The sequence below is a fragment of the Catharus ustulatus genome, chromosome 1 (assembly GCF_009819885.2).
Source record: "Catharus ustulatus isolate bCatUst1 chromosome 1, bCatUst1.pri.v2, whole genome shotgun sequence".
In the NCBI taxonomy this organism is placed as follows: Eukaryota; Metazoa; Chordata; class Aves; order Passeriformes; family Turdidae; genus Catharus; species Catharus ustulatus.
In genome coordinates, this window is record NC_046221.1 from 13,262,786 (window position 1) to 13,286,778 (window position 23,993).

The 23,993-nt window shown below is 36.7% G+C and overlaps 1 long non-coding RNA gene across 1 annotated transcript in view; it reads right to left on the reverse strand.

Annotated features, from left to right (window-relative positions):
• Nucleotides 1–23,993, reverse strand: part of LOC117005645 — an 82,260-nt gene that overhangs the window by 18,258 nt on the left and 40,009 nt on the right. Inside the window, exon 5 of the long non-coding RNA XR_004419861.1 lies at nucleotides 16,563–16,637. This is a non-coding gene — a long non-coding RNA (uncharacterized LOC117005645). The remainder of the gene's footprint in view (nucleotides 1–16,562; nucleotides 16,638–23,993) is intronic.

The following is a 23,993-nucleotide window of genomic DNA, read 5'->3' on the forward strand; positions in this document are numbered from 1 at the left end:
TTCAGTAGCAGGAAATAACTGTTAACTGATAGCAGATAATCAAAATGTCTAGTGTTCTGGTCACAGAAATTACTATGGTATTCATCAGGTAGGAGAAAAAGAACTCATTTGTGTTAGTAACTATGCCAAAAAGAGTTGATACTGTAAAGTCTGATTAAGCACACACTGTATGCATGGCTTTTATTTTCCTGGAAAAGTTACAATCAGATAAAATATATCCATTGGCTTTAAAGCTCATAGAAAGCTATCCAAGACATTCATTGTAAATCTATCATTCAGTGATGTCTGATGTATTTTACTGACTCTTTGATTTTCATTTCTAAATACAACTTCAGGTGGAGACATTTTGGCTGGCGTTTCTGTGATAACATTAATAGGCTTCTTGCACCATTTCTGACTGCCTAACAAAATAATTTATTACTTACCTTCAGGAAGTTACAACACAGAGAACAAACTTGTAGGTTACGATCCATTAAAGCTTTGTACAGACATTTTGATTTCTCAAAATCATGGGCTGAGTATCCAAAGGAATTAAAAAAGACAACAACCTAGCTGCTTGAAACATGAGAACTTTTATTATTGGAGTGAAATTTCCAGCACTGACATCACAGATCTCTCTTCATGTATTTCAATTCAAAAAAATAAAAAGAAGGGCATGGTAGCAACATAAACCAGAAAGGAACTTGTCCAACTGACACCCATGGTAATAAAATGATAAATAATAGTGCTCTAAGCATGTTGACAGATTCTTGTAATATTCAGTGCCCTGTATGCTGCCTTCAGCATAAAAATGGGTAAAAAGCGATGAGGCACAGTGTATTGGTATCCAAGTGTTTATGTCCTGTGCTATTGATGGAACTTTTGAGCTGCCTCCACTGCTTGGAGACAAGCTTTGACAGATGCGAGCCACAGCTGTACACAGAAGTGCTGCTGCTGAGCTGGGAATTTTTTCTAACACAGATTCTGCCAGTTTCAAAAAAACAGGGTTCATACATGGGAAAGCAAGCCATCTGTGCTGTTCACCATACTGGGGCAGGTAAAGTTTCCTTCCATCAGCTGCCTCAATACTCTACGAGTCATAAACCAGTCTCTAGAAAGAGCAACTTCCTTGCCAGGGCTACATCTCCAAGACTTATAAGGGAACTGTCATGTTTTGCAGTTGCTAATTTATGACTCTCCTGGTATTTTGTAGCAATTCTTCCATCTCACATTTGCCTAATTTAGCACTCCTGACTTAAGCAAATGTTCAGTTCTGCTCCCAGTAGGAGTCATGCCTGAGAAAAGAGGCCTGAGTGGGTCCCAGCAGGGAAAAAGCACCCAGTAATAAGGTAAATTCCACAATAGATAGAAAGGCTACATTCCTTCCACACTAAATCAGCTGAAAACCACTGCAGTATGCATTACACTTGAGGGGGTTTCATGTTTGAACTTGAAAAGGGCCTGACAGTGGTCAGAAATATGTTTTGAGACACCAACTTTATGAAGTAACAAATTATGTGAAATTATGGCTGGAACTGTACAGCAGATAAGAATGCCCTTGAACTTGGCTAACTTGTGAAATAGTTATTCATTGAAAAAAACCTTATAAGGTTTTACTGCTCCTGAACTATTATAAAACATATAGTTTGAAAAGTTTTCAGTTAGGGGGAAATTTGAATTAGGCAATGGGCTTTTGCATTTCAAGAAGTTTTATCTTTTAGTGGTGCTTCTGGTCTCCCATGTGAATAAATCCTGAGCATATTTATATCTAAGAGAGAAGATAATAAAAAAATTGCTAAATTCTAAGTTCATTTTTAGTCAACACTTTTCAAAGCACATTTTTACTAGGACACAATTTTAAAACAGATTTAAAAGAAATCCAAGGAAAATTAATTGTATTTTCATTAACATAGTTCTCCCTTTTCAAGACAGCTATGGTATAGATAAAAGTTATGGATTTGTTTTCTAATTATTGGATTAAACATAGAATTTTTGTCAATTCTGCAGAAATATTGGAACGTTTAACTAAATAGAATTCAGTGAAATAGTCACTGTTTATTTTATCCTTATATCTCAACAGGGTACAAGCAGGCAACAAATAAAGCCTATGCCAAAAAAAGACATAAAATCTACAAAGTCACTTTTCAAATCTAACAGTGTCCTTGACAGGAAATGGTTCCTGCCATAGTCTCCAACATCAGCAGTTGGCACAGCCTGTTACACTATGCAGTGCCTTATTTTAAACAATTTTCAATGAAAAGACAGCACTCTCAGACTCCCTGACTCTGAGTGATTACTTTTGGGCTCAGGTTAATGCTGTCTGGTTCTATAATAACTACCAAAAGTTTACAAAGGGCTAGAAAATTATTTATCACAGGTTTTGTACCATTAACCCCATCTCAGGATATGAGTAAGGCAGAAATATTGAAGCAAAATAAATTTGGGTAAGATGGATCAGGTAGAAGAAAGAAGTCCTGCAGGAACTAAGACAAATCAATATTTAAGCTAAAGTTTAAATTTTGTTGCCATCTAAATCAAATTCTCTGAGCAAAAGACTCACCAAAACATTGATATAAAGTAGAAGCAAGTTGAGAACAAGCTCACAGTATACTCCAGTAATAGTCTTTTATACACTTACAGATTAAATGAGGAATACCCTAAGGTCTCCCTTAAAAAATAAAGCCCCTGATTTCCACACATACAGTCAGAGCTGGTTGCAGCGTTACAGTGTAAGAGAAATGTTTGGTTTGGATTTTACTGGGTTGTGAGCCTTTTCCCAAATACTAAGGGTAGGTGACTGCAGAGCTGGCTAGTAGGTGAGCATTGTGGGCTTTTCTAACATACTCAGTTTGTACTTTTATTTATCTGCTTTGCCAGTATATTTACCACAAAACCTTTTGCAGCAGCCTTTTTATTCTTATAAAAATTGAGAAAAGTGGCGAATGCTCATTCAAGTTTTCCTCAAGACTTTTTTTCTTTTCCTTTTCTTCCTTTATTTAAAATGCATATTTACCACAAGACAAGTTAAAGGTGTATCACAGCTCATGCAACAGGCTTGAACTTCATGGAAAATGTTTTTATTGTAGCATTAAAGGCACTTGTTACTGGTTAAGGAAGCAATTTATGTCTCTGTTCAATCCCTATGGTAGACATCTCTTGAAGAACTGGAAGGCAGATCACCACCATTCCAACTGTTTATGACAGATCCTAACTCCTCCTTCAGAAACTGCTCCCAGGAAAAAAAAAAAAAAAAAAAAGAAAAAAAAAGAAAAAAAAAGGTTATTGTCTTCAGACAGGAACAAAGATTTGGCTTAAGATAGTCAAAATGCTGCCTATTACCCTCACAAGGAACAGTGACTGCTCACAACCACCTACATGTCTACAGTCACTATCTACACAGTATCAAATGATGCAACATTAATTTTTTACAAGTTCTTTTCTCAGGGAACCAAGAAGTCTGACTCAGTAAATTGCTATTCAATTAAATCAGTCAAAATCACAATCACTGTGTGTTAAATGACAGCTGGCTAGGATCTTCTCCATATCTTGCTTTTCCTTGCAATTTCCACCGTCACCCTTTTCATTCTTGTAAAAAAGCTGATGAGAATGAAGCCCCACCTAAATTCATATTTTTGCATCCTTATCTTTTCTAAGGAACAAGTTTAAAGTCAACTTCCCACATCATCAAGGTTTCAATCCTGCCAGCCCTCCTGAGGATGGGCATTGCAACAGGAGGGTAGAGACCGAGATTGCTGCAAGCCCACCCTGCCTGGCTGGGGAGGGGCAGAAGTGTTAAGCAAACATGACCTGCTGTGATGAACAGGAACACATCATTTAAAGATAGCTCAATCAGTCAAGTACACAGACATTTGGGATTGCAGGATTTATGCTGCTGGGGTCAGAATCCTGGTCTTGTCCAAAAGTACCCAAATGTCAATCCACCAAGAACAGACTAATAAATAGCACCAGAAAATTATCCCTGTGTGTGAAAAGACAAAACTGTAGAATTTTGTAGGCATGGAGACAAGTTATTTTTTAAAACAGAAGTATTATTATTACCTGTCAAAACATACAAATCTTTCCTTTCTTATGGGGTCAAACACCTTTCCAACCATACAGAAAGAGCCATTTTAAATAATGCTTCCAGGAATTGTTGCAGATCCACAGTACCAGGTATTGATCCACCTGTCTTTTGGCATTACAGAGCATCAGTTGCCTGAGCTTGTATCCTCTACTTTTCACCCCAAACCAGCAGTATTAGTGGGGCTCCTTGTAGTTCTCTTCTATCAATAGCAAGCAGGTGAAGACAGGAAGTATCCAAACAGCAAGACCATAAAGGGAATATTTATTTAGTGATTCTAATGTGCAAGTCTTAAACACTTGACAAATTTGTATCACTTGCTCTGCCATGACTGACTCTGTGCATTCTTAAAACAGAAAATCTAATGAAGTTTACATTAAATCCCAGCATGTTACACTCAACCAAATCATCTGACATATGCTGAAACCTTTGACTGTGCAGACTGTTTAGGCAGCAGCATGCTCACCTGATTTATTAGAGTTAGTTTAAACCTTAAAACCTTTGGTCTGGATCATGTTCTAAAGAAAGCTGTTCTCTTACAGTATTTAATGCTCTATGCACTATAGGCTTTGTACTGACACATTTAATGATGGCAACAGGGTTTCTCAGTCCCCAAAATTCATTAAGCCAAAGTGTGGGGCAATGTCCTGTAGGTAGAAAAGTGCAGCAGAATCTCAGCCACTTTGGCAGATAAGTGACCAAATAACTTCATTTTAAATCTGCTCCAAAGCCATCTTAAAAGAGACTGACTTGCTGTGGTATAGCAGGTGACAGTTTTTACACTGATGAACATGAGCCACTGCTCTTTCTGTGTTACTGTCTCTCACCATAAGCTGCAGACAACACTGCCAACCATGCTGTTAGCTGATATTCATCAAGCAGCAGCCTGACCTTTTGTGCTTTCTCACTCTCCCAGGGAGCATCCTGTGCCCCCTTGTAAAGAAACACAGGAACCCAAAGGACACAAATAACAAAACATCCTTATTGACCACAGAAGAGCAGACATCACCTCGCACAGTGATCTCCTCAGTTTGATCAGAGCTTCATGCACCACTTACAGATGCCTAAAGCCAGAGTGTCTCTGACCCTCACACCTCTCCACAATTACTCAGCTGCACACAGTTTTAGCCTGCAATGGTCAAGAGGACAACAATGTTTGCCCATTTTCCCTGGCTTCAGTGTTTGCCTTTATTGATTATGATCAGCTGTAAAGCCTGTGAATTCTGGGTGCTCCAGGGGTTTTCTTGACAGCTAACTAAGCCTGAGGCAAATACAGACTCATGCAGCTCCAAACAATTCTACCTGGGTTTCTTCCTCCTCCCCCTTCACCATGCACTGCATTTAACAGTAATTGTTTATGATAAGGAAATTGTAATTAGGAACATGCACTAGCATAAGTGTCTGGTATTTCATATGCCAAGCATGTGCCACCAGCAGAGTCACAATACCTCCAAAGATTTCTTTAAATTTTTATTATTTTCTTAGAGTAGATGAGGAATCCCTCCCCCACTTTGCACACATAACATTTATGCAGCTGAACTCCACTTTCCTGTGACAGCTGATTCAAATACAGACCAAGTTACTAACACTGCACAAACGAAGTTGTTGGTTCTTTCTCAGTGGGTAGGAGACAAATGTCACAGAAAACAGTACAGTGAACTTTTAAAATGGCAGTCAAACAGAGAAATTTGAGGCTAAGCCTATGGACAAACAGCTAGCCAATGCCTCATTCCCAGTCCGGTGCTCATCTAAGAGAGGCTGATCTTTGTTTGCAATTCCTGCTTGTGCCGCATAGGTTACTAAATGATTTCAGAATACATATAATATAAGACTGTAAGGAAAAGGTAAGTAGATGACAGAGTTCCCTTGCAAGCACACACAGCCCCACAAAGATGCAGAGACAACACTCCTGTGAGAAGCGGAGTTTCAGGTTTGTAAAGGTGGCAGTGGGAATGGTAATTTGAGTCTTGTGTTAACACTTTTTCTTTAAAAGTTGCTTATTCATTCAAGCTATCAATATGTTGACTCATTTATGTTTGGCCAGAGGTAATAGCTGCACTCTTCTATGCTTTCAAGTTTCAACCAAATTAGAGTACAAGTTATGATTCCTGGTTGACAGTCTTACAGAGCTGTCAAGACAGCAGAAGGCATTCTCCAGGTAAATAAGATCTGCATTGCCATGGCACAGTTCTTGCTAAATCCTTTGATCTGATGCTGCCATCAGTGAAACCCACCAAGGAAGAAATACATGCCATGCCCACAATTATGCATACTCTGCTAATTGAGTTTCCTTGCAAAACAAAAAGCTTCTAGTAAAAAAAAAGAAAGCTTTATCGAACTGACAGAATTAATGCCTCACTCTTCTGGATATCACTGCAAATATAAAGAACAAAACCACTCCAGTTACATATTTTATAGGATTTTGAGAAGAAAAAGGCCTTTTTGTGAATTATGAACACTTGCATTAATATCTTTTGCAGTTTAGATTTATCTGAAGATGGCTATTCCTCTTGATTAAATAGAGACCAAATCATCATTGGGAAGATGGATTTCACAGCAAATTATCAGGCAGTTAAGACCATAAAGTTTTATCATTCTACCTAACTGAATAGGGCTCAGTTAATAGGTTGTCTAAGAACCTCAAAGGCAGACTATGTATTTCCAAGCTTTTATCCATCAACCTACTCCATGTCACAGAGAGCAGCATAATCAAGAGTATAGAAATTCAAAGCCCTTTAAGATCAAGAGGCTTGCTATTTCAAGTCCACAGGAAATCAAGAAAGAGCCCAGTAAGGTTTCTGGGCAGTAGTGCACAGTCCTCATGGCAATATCTGAAATAGCCAGTGAGTGCATTTCTATACATTATCATCTTCCCAATTCTATAACAGCTCTACCCATTCATCTCTTATAGATTTTTTTCATCTGGTTGGGCAATACAGGTTTACTTTAATTAGGGAAAGAAAAATCAGTCTTAATTGTTATAAGAGGTAATATCTAAGACAAGATAAACAACATCATGCAACAGAAGCAACCCTGATGTTTAGGTTGCTCTTCAATTATGAAAGATTGTTTTCCTGAGATACCTTTGCTGCAGACCTTAGAAATCCAGCAGAGAAATCCCTTGAGCTAAAAAAGTGATTTCCCCTTGTCTTATGAAATTCCATTCAATTTTAACTGCAATCTCAACTGTTAAAAAAATTAAAACTCATATTTCCTTTCTTCCCTTGCTCTCCCCAGAATATAAGAACAGCTGCACTAAGTCAGACTAAAGGTTCATCTAGCTTAGTTCCCTGTCTCTCTGACAGTGGCTAGTAGCAGATGTTTAGGGAGAACATATAAAATATAGGGCAAACACACCATAATATTCCCTGCTAAATATCCCAGCTTCTGTCAGCAGTTTAGGGACTTCTTGAGTCTAACTCAAAACCCACCAAACTGCATATATAATTAGATGGTATATTCCCCACGCGCATTACTTTGCATCTATCAACATGAATTTTGTCTGCCCAGCCATTCAGCATAATCAGATAATCCTGCAGATCTTTAAACTCCTTTTTTTTTATGACTCAGAAAAATTGTGTATCATTGTGAGTTCTTGTCAAGTCATACTTCATGCCTTTCCCACACTTTATTTAGTAATACACTAAGTGGCACAAATTCTGGAACAAGTTTCCGTGACATCCAAACACTAGTCCCATGCCATTCTAAAAGATTGTCATCTATACTTACTTTTTTGATAATATTCATCCCATGATAGCTTTATGTCATTTAGAAGTTTTGATAAGGACTGCTGAAAAAGCTAGGATTTTTTAATCTTTGTGCACCATATCAACCAGACCTACCCCATCCACATGATCCATTACTGCTTCAAAAAACTCAAATGGATTTCTGGGGAGATATTTAATTATTCAAAAGCTCCTTCCCACTGAATGGGTGTGTGTACTCATTTGCAGTTTTAGTTTTGTTTACACCTGATTTCCTAGTACAAAAAAACAGACAATTAATGAAAACTCTCTGGAATTAATTTTAGACATTGGTGACATGTTTCATTCTTTATGTGAGTTCCTTTAGAAGTTGTGAGTAAACAACTATGACAATTTGCTACCACTCTTTTCACTGTGGAACAGTGTTCTACAATGAAACATCTCTTGTTAATACATGATTTTCAACCATTTTCTCCAAGTAATCCTGCATAAAAGATCTGCCTTGCATGTGATCAGTCTCCTGTCCTCCTCTAGCCCAAAGTGAGTAAAGACCTGGGCTGCCCACATGCCTCCACCTGAGGATTTCACAAAGCAGAATAAAGCAGCAACTAGGTTGTGCCCTGTGAACTTCTATGATCTATTGCATTTCCAAAGTTACCACTGGGGACCAATTTAGGAACACTGAGCTCTGAAGGGTATTAAAAAGCTGTTTAATGCCATTCTGAAATACACACTCTGTGATTTTAAAGTCAATTGCAAATTAAGCACAACTTTTCCAAATTCTGTCTAATTAGGGGATCAAAAACCAGGGATGTCAGTTCTCTAAGTTGCAAATAATGTTCCTAAACCAGTAGCTGCTATTTATACCCTTTTCACATTGCAAAAAGGTTCCAGCCATTTGATTCAAGAAATACCTGCAGAACTGTTTTGCGTTTGAAAGCAGCTGGAGGGTGAAAGAGCCTTTGGTTTGAGCATGGCTGACCTGTTTAATTCTGCTCCCTGAACCAGTCTGTAAAGTGCTACCAATTCATGCTTTTTCACTGATACAGCCTCTGGACACTCATAATAAGGCATATGCCAAACAAAAGGACTCCCTTTGGCATTTCTTGCAGGGGACACAAGACCTGAGTGTAAGAAATAAAGGGGATATTTTATTCAAACTACTGAGCAGAGGCACTACCTACACTTCTCCTTCGTTCTTTCATTTCGAGACCAAGCAACACAGACTACACTGTACTGCTGATGCTTGCTCTTCACTTTAATGTGCTAACAGTTTAAAACTGAGTTCATGCACATGGATGACCCCTCAATCAGCATAGAGAAATTAATTATTATTTAGAACCTCATGTCAGCAAATCCCATTAAAATTCTTACTCTATGATTTAATGTTTTCAGCTTACCCTCATGTTGAAAAGCGTGCTTGTAGGCACAAATTGTCTAGGCAAAGCTGGTTGTTTCAAAAATCAACAGAGATATGAAGCAGCTGAAACTCTTGATTTATATGATTATTTTTGGCAACTAAATAATAAATTAAGCTTTTAGGCAGAAATGGGGGCAGCTGTGACAGGTTTTAAATTAAGAAGAGAAACACCCGTATGTGCTACATCTCACTTGTACAACACATTGTATTACTGTGAGAAATCCACTAAAATAAGTAACTATTGAATCTATAAAGTCTGAAAGTTCAAAATAGGAATCAGGCACCTATTTATTAGGCTGTCAGCAAGGTGGATAACACAGTACTTCAGCACCTTCAATCTGCAAGTGCACTGAAAACTACATCAGTCCTTGCAACATTTAGTTCTGAGTACACAGTTTGCAGCTAAGTCCTGGGTTTTGCTCAGCTAACATGTCTAACCCAGATCCTCAGTCTTTGATCACACCTATCAGACCCTGACTTTGTACAGTAAACACAGAGGTAGTCATGAATTTTTATTCCACACCAGTGTTATTAGGGCATTCAGCAGAAAACTGCAACATCAATCTGGTTCTTGTTTTAAATCCGATAAAACTTCAAAAACCTCTGTTTCTTTACAGGTGGAGGATGGTGGCAGTGCTTAGACATGGATGAGCAAGAGAAGAGCCTCTACTTTGTTGTTGAGCAATCCTTAAATTCACCAGAGAAATGGGGATATATAAAATTGCAATCTGACAGGACATCACAAAAATCTCCATAGATTCTGAAAGATTCTTGGTAGGTAATTAGCACATTGAGAAAAATTACTATTACTGTTAGCTGTGAGATATTATTTGGATGTTTCATTTCACTATCTTTACCTGGCTGTGAAAAAATATCTAAATTAACTAATTCTACATGCATGATCTCTGACATGGACGCAGAGCACAAATTATTTTCCCAGTCTAATCCCAGCTGTGCGCAGGAAAAAAAAGAGGGATGGAACAGCAAATACTTCATCATTTCTGAACTTGGTTTGAGTGAGGAACAAAAATAAGCTTTTGCACATAAAATCCAAAGCTTTTTTGCTTTTTTCCCCCCTCAAAATATCAATTAATTAAATACAATTACTCAATTTAGCTGCTGAAGTTCCTAAACTTTTATCATCATTATGAATGTCCCTGTGTCTGCAGTATAAAAATAACAGTCAGAATGTTCTTACTCCAAATTATGATCTGTTCTGAAATTGTTATGTTTATCTGTTATAAGCTGCAACTGTCAAAATACAGAGTTGCTGGAAGTTTCAACAGAAGTTTTGCAGGCGTTATGCTGTGGTTAACTACTTGAGAAACAGATTCAGCAACAAAAAATCAGAGAGCAGTGCAGGAGTTAGCCCAGCTGGCTCCTGCAATACATCCCTCTCCCTTGAGAAACATTCCATGGAATTTATGCAGCAAACACACACCCAGCCCATTTGTTGGCCAGCTCCCTGTGTGGAACAGCACCTGTGGATCTGCCTCAATGGACACCTCGTGGCCAATGCCCAGGGCAGCTTGGCACTGCCACCCGTCCCCTGTGCCAAGATCCTGGGCTCCATCCCTGCTGACACAGCTCCTGCTGCCTTCCAGCCCCACCAGCGCTGCCCACATTGAAACCAGCTGACCCAGGGATGCTCTGCCCGTGTGTGTGTGCCTTCAGCATCTTCCAAGGGCCACCTTAGGCAATTCACAGCTCCTGTGAGTCCTCACTGGGTGTCAGGCTCCCCCATGGCATGGTGTATGCACTCCCTTGGTATGGGTGTGTGTATGGGGGATGGAGGAGATAATTAGAGATCAAATTCACACAGCACAGCAACAGGCATGTTACAGGATTTACCAAGCTTACAGACGTAGCTTAGTGTCAAAATTTTAGAGTAATTTTATCAGGCTTTACATGTCCCATCTCTTTGATATTAAGTATCCAATAATTTGATCATCTAGTAGCTCAAACAGGTGGCACAGCACAACTGCACAGCTCTTCGAAATAGCTTGGCAGCACGAAGGTTAAAACTGATTGAGTTGAGATTCCACTCAACTCCACTTACCTTTCAGTGAAACACAGCAAACTCAGAGGAGCTGCAACATGCATTAATGTGTACTCGATACACTGACCCTCCTTTAAGCTTAGTCACTTTAAAATAAATACTTGAGAATTATTTACATTGCGTTTTTTCAGATCAACGAGGAGAAAAAACTAAATATTCATGCATTCCATCTCCATTTTTCATGGAATACTACCAATCTTCATTTTCACTGCTTCTTTAATGCTGACAAGGAGGAATTAATTGCATTAATTCCTTAATTTTTCTATGAGGATTCTAACTTTGATTTTTCAGATATAGCAGTTTCCTAATTAATTTTATTTGAGGAATTTCTCCCCTGAAAAGAAACTTCAGGCAAGGTTATATGTAACTACATATTTTGCCTTGGTTTGAAATCTTTATACCACTATTTTTTTTTAGCACTTTCAAAGTAATTAACGAAGTCAAAACGTCTCTCATGACATCACGTTTCAGCCATTCTAAAGCCTTCTGCTTTAATCTCCACACTCTGGCACTGAAGTGGCACTCAGCTTACCTAAATGAAATAAATTAGTACAGGCAAAATTCGATCCATGATGTACTGCATTCTGTAGTCTTACCCACTTTCACGATACTTCATGTACCTCTCTCAAGATAAACGTAACTGTGCTCTATACAACTGCATAAATGTTAAAATAAAGTCAGGCAGAAAAACTTGGCTTTTTGCCAGTTTCAAAAGGCACAGAAATATGTTATTCTCATCCACTCCAGGTTTACAAATTTTGCTGTGAGCAAAACACATTTTTGCTGCATCCTTCCCCAAGTAATTTTCCCAGGGTAGAATAGGATTCTTCCTTGAAGAATTTTGCTTTGCAAAAAGAAACTGCTAGAACTTTTTCCTTATTAAAAGCAGTTTTCTGGAGTACCTTACAATGAAACACCTCTCCTAACCACCTAATTATTCCAGCATCTATAGAAATCAGAGACAGGTAGTGGCAAAATAGCAGTTCTAAATTCCTCCCTAAAGGTTTTTCTTTCCACTTCCCCAGCCTACTGGAGCTCATGTTAGCCAAGTTGCTCAGAGACATTCACCTGAGGATGCCAGAAAATTCTTCATTTTGGACTAGAACTGAGTCAAAAAATCATCATTCTTTTTGGTGAGATTTAATAACTCTCAAACCACCTTTCTTAAGTAAAATATATTTATTAGTATTGAGCAGTCAGAGCTATTTTGTTATTCTTTAGCAACACTGAATCACGCTGTGTCTGGGGAAAGAAAAGAAATAAAAACCCTTCTATCTCTCAACTGCTAATTCAGTGCAACAGGGGCACCTCCTGGAGCAGGCCAGTTGTATGCCATTCCTCATACAACATTATGAGCAGGTGCTTTTCCCAGTCCTGAGTGACATAAGCCCCTCCTTCATGCTCCACACTGCAGCTCGTGCAGTTGTCTTCAAGATTCCCAGTTAATATAATTGCACAGGTGTAGCAGCACAGACCACAACATGGGCAACAACAGGCTGTGAAATAGAATCATAAAGAAATAAAGTAGATATTCAGTAATTAGCCCAGAGTTCTTTTAGATGCTATGGCCAAAGTGCTACTGAGCCTTAGGCAAAGTTGTTTAAAGCTGCTAAGGAATTTCTTACAGTCCACATCCTTAACATTCCTCAAAAGCTCTTTTTCCTTTCTTTTCCATCTTGACTGGATGCTGATCCAACAAGACACTGCTGATTTATTTGTTGGATGAAGCTGGCAAAACCATGTATGTCCAATGGCTTGATTAATCTATGGCTCTTTCATTCCATGCCAACCAGGAAGATTTTTTCATTCCCTGACTGACATGCTGTAGGGTTTGCTTTCTTTGTTTTTTTGTTTAGATTATGCAAATTAGATGCAATCAGATCTCATGATTGTTGTCTAAATTGCTCACCAATATGTCATATTTTGCTGAGTATGATGCACTTTACACATGCAGGAGAAGAGAGTGAATGGGCTCACATTCATCTGTTATAACTGTTATGGAGGTTGGACTTTGTAAACCAGCAGCTCAAGCTTTATATTAAATAAGATGCTTTTCTATGCAGTGTCTGTACATAGACTTAAAAGCCTAAGGTAAACAAAATGCAAAAACAGTTGTCAGCAGAGCCAAGATGATAAATCCACTGGATTAAAAAAAAAATTTAATCAATTACTTTTTCCCATGTGGTCATTGAAAAACAGCACATGTCAAAGCATTTCCTCAAATGAATAAACATAAGAAAAGTACAGTTAAAGAAGAGTTGAAGGCCAGAGCTCCAAAGCTGACATTGACTCCTGGTTGTCACAAAAACAATCAGTGCTGGTTAGGAGGGTGGAACTGCCAGAAGAGAGTTGAAAGCTGAGCTGTATTTTCTGCTCAGGCACTGGTCTTACAACCTCTAGACTGTGAGTTTGGGCTATTTTAGTGTCTTTTGTGACTTTTGGACGTGTTTATACCTCCAATACATTATTTCAAAGGCTGTGAGGCCCACAGCTAAATGTGCCTGTACACTCACAAATATGATGGCTCTTTATCTTCAATTTAACCTGAGGCCACTAGAACAGCAGACAAGGCTAGGAGGTCAGCCTAACTTTGCACTTTCCTAGGAGGCCCAACACAAGCATGCAACAGTACCAGAGCTAAAGTTTAAAACTCAGTCGACAAAGACTTTTTTTCTTTTATATAATGAGAAACCAGACATGTATTACATGCAAAGTGAATGCCAGAAGAAAATCCTTCAAGACACTGTGCTGAAAATTTCAGTCAAATATGCTTTGGCAAACTAGATATGCACTCTACACATTCTCTATGAACTTTCCCCTGCTGAAAAACAGGTCATGCCTTGCAGCTATTTCAGAAATGAAAATACCCCACACAGGTTATATTAAAACATGTGAAAGTGCATAAAATATATACATAGTCAAATGCAAAGTCTACAGTCAAATGTAGCATTGAGGTTGCTCAATCAACCACACAGGTCAGGAAATTCCAAAAGTTAATGGTCCATGGTCTTTTCTTGTATAACTCCACTGAAATTATTTTGCATTCCCAAAACTCACTGACATAGAAACATATGAAGAATTTCCATTCATTTCAGTTTATTAATGTTGGTTACTTAATTCATGGTGGAGACTAGTAGAAGATTCTATCGGGACACATTGACATTATGATAAAACTGAGTTAATTTCAATCTGGGTGTATAATCTTTGCATGAGAAACCTGAAGTCAAGACAAGTGGTCCAAAGACCAATTTAGTACTCAACAGCTCAGGAATTAAGTTAATTTCCTATCTCTCTTACAGATTCTCAAGTGACCTTTGGAAAATCACCTAAATCTCCATGCAATACTAATGCATTCCCACATTAGTATATTTAATATAGAATAACTTCATTTCAGCTTGATCTACTTTATCTTCTTCTACAAGAACAATGAAAGAAGACAATTTTGAAGCTGGCACCAGTCATATTTTTTATTTATTGCAACGTTTATTTTGTAATCGTATCAAAACAAGCATATCTTTCCCACACTGTCATAAGTAGCCCTTATAATGCTTTATGAAAACTCAAAACAGACTCACTAGCCATGGAAAACATCAACATGAAAGGACTTTTAGAGAAGCAAGCCTGATTTAAATAGGATTAGAACTGAAGCTTGAACATATGAAGGAAATTTGGACAATTATCCCATTGACTTTCCCAATGTTAGAATGTCACCTAACACTTGTGTCATGTTAGGCATCACTGCTGCATTGCACATTTTTCTGGAAGAAATGCACATAAGTTTCCCAAAAATATTGAAAATTTTCATAGTTTCATTGATTACTTTTCAGAAAGTAAGATATGAAGAAAGTTTTTCTCTTGTAGTTAAGTTCCTACAACTTGGTTCTCTTACAGTTAGTCAAAGATTGAGTGAGGAATGCTTCATGGTTTTAAATTTTTCTTTAAATTTGAAATATATTTTAAAGTAATAATATGAATAATGCATTTGGAATTTCCAAACGCATTTATGCATTTGGAAAATACCTTTTACTTTTCCCTTAACCTAGGACCTTAGTGAAAAAAAACCAGATCAACTCTATTTTAAAATAATCATTATCTGAATTACTGAGAAAAATTCCTCTAAAATTGCAAATTTCTAGTGTTTTCATAGAGAAATTAAGCTGAAACACACTGGCAGCACTAAAACACTATAAGCACTGTTGATTTATATCACAAATTGTCTTTGCATTTCTATTATTATGTTGATGTGTCTTGTTAATTAAATATTTCATATATCTTCAAATATTTCTTTACCTCTTTTAGAAGGTGAAATATACTTGTGGACTTCTCCTAGTAGACCCTTATTCTTCTAAAATGCAGAATGCATTTGCTGTATTTAAGGATTTCATTATACCTTTCATATGTACTTACAGCTTCATTCATTTGTATGGAAATATTTTGAAATTGATGTATTTGCTACTGGGGGTGATTTCACAGGTGTTTAAAAATATGCCATCTGACTGTTCTCTAAAATATGGCAAAACTTTGATATCACAATAAAATTATATACTGAGATAGCCCAAATACACATTGACATTCCTCTTTGGGAAGTATGTGAGATCTAGTTATAGATGCTCAGTTTTCCTTTTCTGAGTATATTTCAATTGAAGTGTAAATACAGAATATAAAATTACATAAAAGAAATGGAAAAAAATCTCATTGAAATTTCTCAGCCTTGAAATGTGAAGTTTTAGAGATGTTAGATTTCATATTGTTGTGTGTTTTTGTTGTTTAGAATTGTCAGTGTATGGCTAAATAAATGTGAAAAGCATTTGCAAGGTTGTCATGTTAAAAAATATCTTGTTAACCTCTATTTTGCATAAAAATATCTGGTGAAAAACTCTGTCCCCCAATGTATCAATAAAATAGGACTGATTTGCCTGGAAATTTCATGTATGTGTTGAAACTCAGGAAAAAAAATCAAGAATGAAAACTGGTGCTCTGCAGACCCAAGTGCCTGAAGAAAATGCTACAAATACAAAGAATGCTCCTGCATGCTACATTTTATACACTAATATCTCATTTAGCAGACAAATGTGAAAAAGCACATGTAGCCAGGAAACTTCCTAACAGCAGCACAGGGGGATGGGAAATAGCACACATGTTTTAAGTGTGCCAGTATTCATTTGGGCTCAAAATTAAAAACTATACTCAAGAAAATAAATACTTATCACTAACTAAATAAACTTTGTAAGAGTTAAGCACTTCCTATCTGTAAAAAATTAGCTGTAAGTATTATCATTACTAAGTTTTAAAATAATCTGTTGCAAAAAACATTTTTACCTCGTTTTTCTATTTCTTGTGCTATCCCCTGGGTTTGGTAAAGATGTCCTTGGACTGTCCCACTCAGAAGTACCACTGCAAAGAAAAAAAACTGCAGTCACCTACACTGTTGGGAACAAGGACCAAGAGTTCAGATATCTTCTTTCTCAAGAAAGTGGTGGCCTGAGTGACTGAAAGACATTAGTAGTCATTGCAGGGATGCAGGGTCCCTGGAAACTCCTTAAAACAGAGGCATAAAATTGCTCATGTTACATGTAAATCACAAATGCTCCAAATTGCCTGGAGATTGGAAAAGTGACAAGTGCCAGGCCATTCCTGACAGATTCAGCTGTATCAGTGCTAGGGAAAATGTTTCAGCTTCCCAGATTTTCTCAGCTAAAACTACAATCAAAACAGAAATCAAAATGCATAGTTACCAGGATGACAGTTATTTAGACCCCAAAACTGACTTCCTTTGAATTAAAAAATATTTCTGAGAAATAAAAGGTCCTAACACTTGTTCAACAGTTTTAATTTAAAAAAAAAACATTACAGCATTCAAAAATTATTACATGCTCTTAGTCTGGCTTTTCATTTGATAATTTTTGTGTTTCTTTAATTATGCAATACATGGCAGATCCTTGCATTTTCCCAAGAGGTTGCAATATATCATCTCTTAGAAACAAGCACTTTAATTGGGTGCATAGTTCTGGATTTGACAAGGTGTCTAATCAGCTCCTAAGGCAGATGAATTCAGGTTTGTATACCACATGTTTGAGTAAAAATATGAATGTTTTCATGAAGGGTATTTATAAAGGCCATCCTTGGCCTGAGGAGTTAACTTCCTTATCCAATATCTCCTGCTTTGAAATAGCCTCTGCTGGAGCCTCTCTTGCTACCAAGCACAGGGACAGTTTCAGACCAAAAAAAAGGACTAAATTAGCATTTGTGAACATCCCTCTTCTAAACATGCAGGATTTTTTTCATTAAGAGATTCAAGTGCTGGTAGATTATGAATTTTCATATGCTTACAGACTAATGTCTTCACACTGTCTCCAAATCCTTCTGCAGCTTGTGCTTCTCTCACTAAGATCAGTGCAAGTCCCCACAAAACCTGTGTGTACCAATAAGTCCTGGCTGGATCCAAACCCCAGAAAAACAAAGCTTTCTTGAAGCCTACAGGATTAACAAATGCTACAGAACTAAAGTAAATTACAGAAAATGAAATGCACAGTGTACAGATCCAGTGAGTGTTCCATGAGATCACTCCCAGGTGCAGAGGGTGGACAGACTCAGACCAGCATCTCATGATGGGATAGAAATGTTCCAGCATTCACATTTTGCACACGTTCCAGCATTCACATTATGCAAGTATTCCATAGTGAGAGTTATGTTCTCTGAAGCATGAATATAAAATAAAGAAGCTTTCAGTGGAAAATATGTATGCTTTCATCAGTATTTTTCATTTAAATGTTCTTGCATGCTAATCAGAGCCATCATTTAGAACACAAACTCAGGCTTCTCTTGGATCTCAGTTCATTAACTGCTGTGCAGAAAGGCTATGGATTCCAGGAGAAGCATCAGACCAGAAATTGCTCCACATGGGAAAAACTCTGGTCTTCTGCTTGGCTTCCAGAGAAGTTAAGGGAGTTTTACAACGATGGGCATCTCAAATTTTGTGGGTGATAAAGTCTGAAAGGTAGACCAGTATTTATGTTAGCAGATAACTCTCCAGGCTTAGCCAGCCAGCCAGCCCTGCTAGAAAGCAGTTTCACATTAAATGAAGAGCAATTGATCTTACAAGCACAGAGGGAATGAATCTAGTCTAAGAGCCATCCAAAGCAATACACCAATGCATCCTTGAGAGATAACAGGAATATCTGTATGGACATAAACCACAATACATTCTGTCAGAAGTATGGCATCTCAGAATAGGAAGAGACATATGCAAGAGTCCAGACTACATATATGAAGTTCTAAAATGTAAAAGCCACCTTTTTTTCTTTTTTTTTTTTTTCCTAATATCACAATTCCCTTATTTTTTTTTCATGTTAGCCAATATTATCTGCAGCAAAATTGCTAAAAATCATCTCATATCATTCAAAATCTGTTGGATTTTCACATGGTAAAATCATCTCAGTCCATATATTTTTCAAATAACTGGATAAGGCACACTCAATTTTCTCTAGCATGTCAGTGTTGCCTAGAAGAGGGAAAGTATTTGTTTCTTGTCCTTTTAGAAAGTTGATGTGAGTAGAAGTATATCATGCTACCTTCTGATTTCTGTGAAGAGGATTAAGAAAATCGAAGATTCCCCAGAAATGCCCAGAGATACAAGACAATCTGTCAGCCTTACTCACAGGCTACCCACGGAGCAAAGCACTACTTAACACAAGTACAGTTTGTAGGTTTCAGATTTACAAAGCTAATTAAAAATGTGGTCCTTTTACTTGCCTTCTCTGAAACATATATGCGATAAATAGTAGAAGAAAATATTTCAAGAACACTTTTTGTTTGTTTGTTTCATATTATTAATTAACATCACATGTTAATTTTCTATATTTTGTTTTTAAAAACTGCGGAGGTTTAGGCTCATATGAGCTATGACTTCTGGCTAAGCTTGATTAACTTCCCAATTTCTACTACGTTCATTCTTGCTGTCATATTGAAATCCAATTTTCAAGGGGATGCCAAGTCCTTGATGAAAAGAGTCTTTTATTATATCCTAACCATTGGATTAGAATTAGATTGGACTCATATGGGACTGATCAATCACAGTTTACATTTAGGCCATTCAGCACATTTAATATGCACTTACACATACAATGTATACAAAGATATGTACTATTAAAAGCATTGTTTTGACACAATTGAAGAAAATACAGATTCAAAGTATTCTAGGTCGTTCGGACACATCTTTCTTCCATTAATTTTAATGGAAGAGATGGACCAGGTTCATGCTTGGCTTGCAGTGATACAATTTCACAGAAGTCAGTTGGACAATATTGATTTACTTCTGCTGAGAATAAGGGTGTAGATCTCCCAAAAGAGAAACAGTTTGTGAAAGACAATGATGCTGTGCCAGAAAAATTCAAAAGTATTCTCATTTGGCAAAGATATATTGATTAAAACCCCTGAGCTCTATCCTTTCTTTCAAATATTTCATTCTTACTGATTTTAATATGGATGAACATAAAATACTTAATACTCTTTAAACATTAAGAAAGTTTCATAAATAAGGGTTCCTAGATAAGCAATTTGCAGGATAACCTCTTAAAAGATTTCTGAGAATACTGGTGTCCTCAGAAAATACTACTGGACTTCCTCAGAAATGTGTTAACTTTCGTAATATTTTGTTTCAGCAACATATCCAAGCATATATGGTTCATTTATATCAAATCATGCCCACACTGTAAGAGTGCTAAATTTATTCTAAATTGCTTCTATTTAACACATTATTGCATAAAAGAAAGACAGAAAGTCAAGACAAAAAAGTCTTGCTTAACTAAGATATATTTTAATGCATTTTTCAATGTACATAAATGTACTGCAGCATAAGGTATTTCTTAAGATTCATAGTTCTTAACATGATTACTTGGAATTGATTTCAAATTATTTCACCATTAAAGGTTTAGATTTACTAATTACCTAAATAATGCATTTTACTGTACTACACAAATAGAATACAAAATTATTAATTCATGTAAGTATAATTTTATGAGATGATGCAAGCTATCAACTACTCTGTGTTCTATTTACTTTCTGTAAATTTTTGACTTCAGAGAAGATGATTTCAACTACGAGGAAACCTATGGTGAATCCAATCTAAATGGTAATATAATAATCCACTTTTGTCACCTTTCCTTTCTTTTTTTTAATCCTATTAAAAACATTAAAAACAAACCAACAAAAACAACAACAACCCCCCCCAAAAAGAAGGGAAAAAAAAAAAAAAAAACCAGACTTTCTTGTCAGGAGAGCTTCTCAAATTACATGATTCTCCAAGAGTGAATTACAGGAATACAAGCCAATAAAATTTTTATAACTCCTTCTTCACCATATCAGAAATATGATGAGAAGGTTTCTGAGTAAAGGAGAAAAACACTTACTCTCTGTTAGATCTGGGTTGTGGGAAATGCTGAATTAATCCTTCCATGATGTCATGTAGGCACAGTTCAACAAGAAGAATCACAAATACCAGTATATTAAAAATATAGTACAACTTAAAACCAGAAAAAAAATCTCATTTTCTCTGGAAAACCAATCATCAGTTCCTCATTACCACTCTGTGCTCTCTGATTCTTGGCTTTTTCTTTCAGAATCTCACCCAATCAGGACTATTTCAAGTCCAATATTGGCTTTTTGTTTCACTGAGGGACAATAGTCTTTCCAGTGGAAGTTATTCTAAGCACCACTGAGTGTAGCTTTGCCAGACCTTTATACAGCTCAGTTTTCTGCTTTTACACTTGTGAACTGGTTATTGGATTAATATATAAAGTGTCCCTGGTCATGTTTTATTTATAAGTCCACAATACTAATGTACACATATGTTAATACATTAACATATCCCTGTTATATATACCTGCGCTATACCTGTTTTTTAACCTACTGAAAGACTAAATTACTGTTCTGGAATACCTTGAATGATTATTCCTCTTTATGAAGGTTAATTCAGAAAAGTACGCCAAATATTTCAATGTCTTCCTACAACGATATTTTTGTGGTCCATTTTGAGTTCTAATGGTAGAATGGTGTTACTGTTTTCAAAAAAAAAAATTGTGTGGCAATACAGAATTATAGAAGAAATAATTTCAAAAATAACCTTAAAAGGGCATCTGGTCCAATTCCTGCTGAAAATGGAGTCCATTGTAAATGCCTTTTACAGAACTGAGTCCTGTTAAACAGCTTGCTATTCCTTTTTAGTTAGAGACAATTCTTACGAAATTATGCAGGCCCCAGACATTGATGAGCTATCAGACAATTCACCTGCTGAAAAGGATTCTTGTGAGCATGATGGGTTCAGCATCAGTAAAAGACTTAAGAATAGCTGAAGTGGTTGCCACCATGCCTCACATTTCAGTCTCAATGAGTGGTGACTCCTACATATTTGATGTTTTGTGGACTGTTAAAATCTACAGACCTCTGGGTACTGATGTGTTACAGGTTTCAAAAATGTTTAATGTGTAACTATTGATTTATTGGGTTTTTTTAACAATTTTTGTTGCTGTGCTTCCAGCAACAGCAGAAGGATAATCCTTCTGGAATATTGAGTCTGTTGATGTTGAGTAAAAGCTGACTTTTTTACCAATTAAAAGTATAAATATAAAGCTCGGTGTAGGCTAATCTGGAGACAAGAAGAATTATTTAATTGGTTTGTGCTGATAGCTTGGTATTTTTTATATTTAAATAAAACATCACAGCACAGTTGTGACTTTTCATCTCTTTAGCGGAGTGGTACATATCACATGCTTTAACAAAAAGACTTTTTCTACTTACAAATCTATGCAATAAGAATTTTCAGACAGTGCAGGAAGATATTCTGCCTCCTAATAAAAAGATTAAAAGCTTTGTAATTTGTAAAATAGGAGGGGGAAAGTAAAAAAAAAATTAAAAAAAACCCAAAAAAAAACCAAAAAAAAATTAAACTGCAGGGTGCCTCAAAAAGAGTTGTTCAGTTTATAGCTGCAATCCTTTTATTTTCCCTTTCTCTCCTACACCAGAGCTATATGTTCTGGTGATATGCAATGATTGACTTCTACAATGGCCAGAGCAATATATTTCTGTCCTCCAGAGGAGCTTTATTTTCCTCTGCATTTTAAAGAAGACCCCTCTGGAGAAAAGGGCATTGAGAGGTGATGAATTTGGTATGGAAAAGACATCATAGAGCAAAGTTGCAATATTAGGATACTGCTAGAACACTCATTAATGTCATCTCATTATAACTGCTTAAGACAGTCCATATGCACCCAGCCTTGCAAACATTTCCTGGACTATTTGCTTTTAACACCTTGCTCCTTTCTGCATGTACCATCAGCAATCCCACTTTTTATCTCATCAGCCATGAACTCCTCACCTTTTCCTTCAACAGCCCATTCCTGCTATCTCACAAGGACTAGCAAAATGTTGCCCACTCCTTAATTCCCCACACATTTTCATATTTCAAGTCCCTGCCAGTGTTTAGGCAGCCAGTAGCCTGAGATCACACCCATTCAAGCAGCTCTGCATTGTCTTGCAGTTTCTTTGTGCTTCCTCTGGTTGCAATGGACCCAGCAGTTGTGTCTGTCTCATCCTTAAAAGTTGTGAGTTGTATAATGAAGGATTTTCTTCCTTCTCAGTTTTTTCAGACCTTGTAGTTCAGCTTGGTCCATGAACATTGCTAATGCAATAGTAACATATACTATTTGTTGTAGAAAAATATTTGTTCACAAGAAGCTATCAAAAATACTACATTTTTCTACTTTCTTTCATAAAAATAATGATAAGTTTTTAAGACAATTTGAAGTTGTCAATTATTCAGTTTGAATAGTTGCTAACAATTTAAAAATTGATAGGGCTTTGAAATAAATGCTAACTTGCCCTGAATCAAAAATTACTGCTTTCTATCAACACTGTTATAAAGCTAGCCAGTTTATAGGGTTGAATAGCTTTGAATGGATTTATGTATGGAAATGCTCAAAAAAATGAAAAATATTTGCAGAAGTATTGTCTACAAAGCCTTCAGAAAACTATTATGTCATGTATGGGAATGTGTAGTATACTCTGGTACTTGGTGATTGATTGCTTCCCATTTAAATGACGCTTGCTGAATTCTGAGGGACTTTCATTTGACATGTAACATTTCTTTTCTAGTCCTTAAATACGTGCACATTCACACACAAAAACACATTGAACAAGACAGATGTATTAACATTTGCTAGCAGGTCAAACTAAAACATTTTCAAGGACACAGTGTTCTCTTTGACCTTCTAACACTTAAGCAAGCTGCAACAGCCCTATATAATTCAGATTGTAATATGCTTTACTTAACCTTTGTTAACTAACACATGAAGGAACAGCTTGTCCTTTTAGTGAGGACAAAGCATGGTATTTCAAAAGAGCTTATGTGAGTTGAGAGTATGGCTCTGTACACAGTTAAATCCTACATTTGGCTGCTGAACCCATTCTTTCCCCTTCCCGCCCAATTCTACATGGAGAATAGAAAAAAAAAATGTAGAATTGAAAATACTTTGAATTGTTTTACATACCGAAATCAAAAAGTAAATACATTATTTTCCATTTGTACATGATGTTCTCTTGTAGACAACATGAAACATCTAAAGGTACTTGTCAGGAACAATCCAAAGAAATGAAGGATTAGGTTGATGAATATGCTGCAAAATAAGAAGCACTGATTAATCCTGTAGCTTAGTCACTGGTACACATTCTATAATCTCCAAACTACAGTTCTTGCTT